This window comes from Lolium perenne, chromosome 1 (assembly GCF_019359855.2).
Source record: "Lolium perenne isolate Kyuss_39 chromosome 1, Kyuss_2.0, whole genome shotgun sequence".
Classification (NCBI taxonomy): Eukaryota; Viridiplantae; Streptophyta; class Magnoliopsida; order Poales; family Poaceae; genus Lolium; species Lolium perenne.
The window spans coordinates 140,570,231-140,576,230 of NC_067244.2; the positions used below are offsets into that span (position 1 = coordinate 140,570,231).

At 46.5% G+C, this 6,000-nt stretch overlaps 1 pseudogene; it reads right to left on the minus strand.

Annotated features, from left to right (window-relative positions):
- Positions 1–5,700, minus strand: part of LOC139833074 (uncharacterized) — a 38,285-nt pseudogene extending 32,585 nt beyond the window's left edge.
- Between the last annotated feature and the right edge of the window lie 300 nt (positions 5,701–6,000).

Consider the following 6,000-nt stretch of genomic DNA (forward strand, 5'->3'; position numbering starts at 1 on the left):
ATCAACAAAAAGAACATGAGAAGGGTTGTTAGAGCCGACGAAACCCGTCGAGGCGGAGTTGGGTACTCCATCCCTTCTTGAGCTAGCATTGCTCTCTTCAAGGTTGGTCTCCATGTTCTCCTTGTTCTTCTTCTTCTTGGTCCTCTTCTTCCTCTTCCTCTTTGGCTTGGTAGCCACTCCTCCTTCATTGCACGAGCCCTCTTTGGCTCCATCTTTAGCTTCAATGATTCCTTCCAAGTACTTGGCTTGAACTTGGAGTCTATCAACTTTGGCCTTCAAACGATTGACTTCATCTTCATGCTCCGGGTGAGGATGGCAAATATCAAACACTTGGACTTCCTTTGCCTTGTTCACCCGGAAGTGTTCCATCAAAGCTTCTTCTTGGAGAGTGTTCATCTTCATGAGCATGCGCTTGTCATTCTCCATCTTGGTAATGTCACATTCATGAGTGCAACATGCACGGTCCTTGCTCAAAGGAAAGTACTCCTTCAATGTTTCCTCTTGCATGGAATTGACCTCCATGAGCTTGGCTTCCCTTCTCTTCAAGGCGGCTATTTTCTCCTCATGATCACAACATGTGTCCTTCTCCTTGCTCATGCGGAGACATTCCACCAAAGACTCTTCTTGCTTGTTTCTCAAACTCAATAGCTTGGCCTTGGTGATCTCAAGAGCTGCAATTTCTTCTTCATGGTTGCAACATGAGGTCTTCTCTTTGAACAAGCGGTAATATTCATCCAAGGCTTATTCTTGAAGAGCATTGACTTCCAAGAGAAGAGCATTGTGCCTCCTCAAGGAGGTAACTTGATCAACAAGCTCATCATGACAAGGATTGGGGTCTTCATCATCTTTCTCTTTGTTAGCTTCCTCAAGAGAGAGCATCTTCTTTTTGAGCTCACCAATCAACTCAAGAGCATGGTCTCGATCCTTGGTGAGTCGAGAAACAATAGCTTCTGTGGTGTCTTCAAGGACGATGACGCTAGCTTCAAGAGACATGCGAAGATTTCGTTCATCATCAAGCTCCTCTTTGAGATTGGCAATCTCATTCGCCGCTTCCCTTTCCAACATCTCCCTCTCCTCAATAAGATCTTGTGCCGCACCAAGTTGGGCTAAGAGAGCCCCAACATGAGTCTTGGTATACCCTTTCATGTTAGTGAGAAAAGAATCCAAAGAATCCAAACCCATAATCTCACGTTTAACGGTGAGACTAGTGGCATCATCAATATATAAGGCATTAGTTGAAGATGATGGTTTGGAAGGGGATTTTACCTCCGTGGATACCTTTGCCATAAGGCAACGATCATTGTTGGTGACGAGGTTCTCATTAGGAGAGTCGAAGAGGGAGATAGAGGGAGTGGAAATGGCAATGGCGGCCACTCCCTCTCCTTCCTTGTTGGATCGCTTGTCTTCATGTTCTCCATCTTCATCGGAGGAGTACTCTTCTCGAATGATGAAGGCTCTAGGCTTCTTGTTGGAGGAGACCTTGTCGTCATCGGACTTTGGGGAGAACTTGGAGAATCCTTTGGAGAGTGACTTGAACTTATCCTTGCGGATAAGCCTTCCACCATGATCTTCTCTTCTCTCAAACATACAATCCGCGACAAAATGATTCTTGTCGCCGCAATTGTAGCATGTTCTTCCCCTTTGCCCCTCCCTTGGGCTCTTGGAGAAACTTCTTGGAGAATCACGTGATCTTCTTGGTCTTGTGCTTCGGGACATGTTTCCATCCCAAAATTTCTTGGCGGCGAGAGCCATGTGCTCATGATAGTTGATCTTGAGATCATCCGGTCCCCACTCAACGGGATCCTCATCGCTTTCACTAGCTTCATGTACCTTCATCTTCAATGCAAGGTTGGGCTTGCGGGAGTTGTGGGCGCGAGCAACAAGATCCTCCGCATTCTTATTGGAGATGTCCAAAGCGATGACTTCGCTAAGAACTTCATCGGATGTCATAGCACGGAAGGAGGCGTTTTGGCGGATGGCCGTCAACTTCACTTCCTCATAAGGGAGGAGAGCGTTGTAGAACTTGCGCTTGATCCAATGGTCATCCACAAACATTGCTCCAAGATCTTGCATTTGTACGGTAAGAGCGATGAGGCGCCGATACATTTCTTCGGGGGACTCTCCTTCAATCATGACGAAGTTGTCGACCATGTTGTTCACTTCATCAAAACGAGAGCTTTGGATGCTTGCATTTCCAAGGAAGAGCTTCTCAAGTTTATCCCATGCTTCCTTGGCGGTCTTGAGCGAGCGGATATGAGCACGGTCCTTGGGCGTGATGGCCATGTGAATCATGTTGATGGCGGTGGCGTTGAGTTGGTCATCCACCACATCTCTTCTTGTCAAGCTCTTTGGATCTCGTGGTGAATAGCCCTCCTCGATGATACGCCAAAGCTCGGTAGAAGCACTGCGCACATGAGAACGCATTAAGAATTGCCAATTCTCAAAGTTGTTCGACTCAAGTAACGGTGGTGAACCATGCGACAAGATATGCGGCATAGGTATTGGAACGTTTATGGTGTAATCATTTGGTGGTGGCACCGCATGATAACCCCCTAGACGTTCCGCAACCGGTGTCTCATCCTCCTTCCCTTTTGATGAAGTGCCGGTATCCCCAAGCCCTTCCTTTTGTGGATATTTTGTCACTTGCGTGACAAAATCAACAAGAAGGAAGGGGGTTAGCTTTTGGTGGCGGATCCTCGGCACTTGCTTTTGGTGGAGGGTTTGGTTGTTGTGTAACCAACTCCATCATCATTGCCTTCATTTGGGCAACGATGGATGACTCCAATTTCTTGAGGTCATCCAACGTAGCCATCGTGGAATCGATGGGCGATGATGGAGCGGGTGGCACAAGGGCAGGTGATCCATTCTTATCCGCCTCTTGTTCGGCCATTTCTTAGGCGGTAAAGCCCGAGCAAGAAAACCTTGCTCTGATACCACTTGAATGGATCGTAGCGAACAAGAGGGGGGTGAATGGCGCTACGGCAAGTTTTAGTCTTTTTCAATTTTTATGCAACGGAAGGTAAAGGTGAGAAATTTTGCAATTGGGGTGATCCTACAATGAATATCGGACAAGTGCAACAAGTAAAGGAATCAACAAGATAACGAGAGGAAGGAGCGAGACAACCGGGGGCACGAGGCGAGTCGAGGTTTGTTTCCCGCAGTTCCTTCCACAATAGGAAGTAGGTCTACGTTGAGGAGGTGCTAGTCTCACACAAGAGACTAGACGGCCACACCACGAAGGAAGGCCTCACCTTCTTCCTCGAGAGAGCTCCACGAAGGTGCTCTCCCTCTTCCACTAAGGCACCGGTCGAGGCGGTGATTCCTTCACAAGGTTGGGGCGAGCTCCACACACAAGGATGCTCCCAACACCCTATGGAGCTAGTACATCACCAAGCTAGACTCCATAGCTGCACATCTCCAATGCTCCACCATAGGAACCCTTCTCCAATGCTCCACCATAGGAACCCTTCCAATGCTCCACCAAAGGAACCCTTCCAATGCTCCACCAAAGGAACCCTTCCAATGCTCCACTAAAGGAACTCTTCTCCAATGCTCCACTAAAGGAACCCTACCACCAAGATCCACTAAGGAATAGCTAGTATTGGTGAAATCTCTCTTGGTAGAACTATAGATCGGGGTCTCCTCCACCAATCCTCAAAGTTTGGGCAAGATTGGTTGGATGGTGAAGGATATCCTCAAGGATTAAGCTCAGCAACAATGGAGGAGAGAGAGAGGGAAGAGATAAAATCGTGTTGGGGAAGAAGGAGCCCTTAAATAGGCTCCTCCAAATCCAACCGTTATGTCCAGTTTTTTGCCTAAGCGGTACTACCGCTTCTGGGAAGCGGTACTACCGGTCTGAGTTCGAATTTCCCCAGATCTGGTCAATGGACGCAGAGCGGTACTACCGCTCGAGGTACCGCAATGGGGTCCAAACCTTACTGGATCCAAAGCGGTACCGGAGCGGTACCAGAGCGGTACTTCCGTAACTAGTTTACGGTACCTAGGCGGTACCGTGAGCGGTACTACCGCTCGTGAGCGGTACTACCGCTCCAGGTAGTGCAGGGGTACCACAACTCGTACTGTGGGACACTTCAGCTCAGAACTCAGAGCGGTACCGTGGGCGGTACCTATAGGGGTAACGGTACTACCGCTACAGGTACCGGTAGTACCGGCCTGGCTAAAACTGGTTTTCTCCCCTTTTTCTCTCCATCCATGTCACCTCTCTAAACACACACAAAACCAGAAAACCTATCAACTACGCTTCAGTCTTCCGATCTTGACGAGTCCAGCGAGGTCACCGTGCTCTTGCAAATCTAACAATGATACTCAAGACACACGGTGAGATTACTCAAGTGTTGTCATCAAACACACAAAACTTGGGGTTTAAAGTTTGCTCTTACACCCTGCCTCACCACCAAGTGCATATTTGAGCTGTGTTAGAAACCAAGACCATGATGTTGTCTCCTCCTTGTCAACCAAACCAAAAGCAATAGGGAATAGGTTGTTGTTCCCATCCCTTCCAGTAGCACACAGAATTTGTTGTCCAGTGCTAAGGTTGAAAAAGCAACCATCTAACCTTGCAGAACAATAGAATAATGTAAGAAAATATGGAATTTATAACCTTTGCAGCATATTTGTATAAAGCTACCATGCAACTCACCAAAGAATGGTCTGCACCCTTTAAGAAACCCTTCAATGGATGCACCAAGACAGTAGAACAACCCATGAAATCTAGGGTTCTTACTAGGATGCTCCAGAAGCATTTTTGTTGTCACAATGCATCTGGAGCTAGGATTTGTATCTATAACTGTCTGCAGATAATCTCTCAGCCTCATGTACTGCTCAATCTAATCTCCTAGAACAACTTGCAAAGCTTTCTTCTTTGCTCTGTATGCCATCATCTTCTTGACATCTACACCATATTTTTCTTTTGTTGTCTCAATCACTGCCTCAACCCCAGTCCTAGGATCAATTTTGATGCTAGACTCACATACCTTTGCAACCCATTTTCCTGTAACTTTGCAGTGCTCACCTGATGTGCCACAAGTGTGTTCAAGGTGACACTTTCTCAGACAGAAGGTTTTTTCATGTTTAATGACTGACCCAATCATGTAAAAAGGACAACCTTCTGTAGAGCACACTGCCATCACTCTGTCTTTGCAATTCCTGTGGTACCCGAAGTTTCTAAGATGTGCAATATCCAGGGTTTGCAGTGCTCTTCTGAACTGGTACACATCTTGGAAACACATCTTCATGCATAAGCCTTGTTCTGGGTGCAATCTACTCTCATCATACCAGACCCTAGGGTCCATCTTCTTGGCCCTGCTCTTTCTTCCCTTTGGCAGAGCCCAGGACATTGTATCAAAGCCATCATCATCCTCTGGGTCTAAATCACCATCTTTCCCTTCATCATCAGATGGCAGCCAATCTGCTAGTGTTGTGCTCTAATTGGCTGCTATGTGATCTGGTGGTAGGTCCTTTCCTCACTGGCAATTTCTTTTTGGTTACTGCAACTGTCTCTTGCAAAACCTCACAGTCAGTTTCATCATCAGAGTTATCTGAATCACAGAATATATCTTCAGGTTCCTCATCCTCACATAACTCCTTGGTTCCACCTCTCTTTCTCTTCTTCAAATCAATAAGTTTCTCATTGAGCTCAGTTTCTTCATCATATTCTGTCTCAACTTCATCCTCTTCCATGAAATCTCCATCTTGCTCATCATCTGAAGACTCTTACCTGTCTTCTGCAATTTCTTCTTGCTCATCATCTGAACAGCCTTCTGCAATTTATTCTTCCTCATCATCTGTACAACCTGCTACAATTTCTCTTTGCTCATCAACATTCTGCTTGCCTTTGTCATCAATATTGCTCTGTTGGGTGCACAGGTAAAGCATAGCTGAATCATTAGTGCACTGAACAATTTCTTCCTGGCTAGGTAAAACCACACCATCATCATCCACTGTGTAAACAACATGGTAACCTATTTCTGATATAGGAAT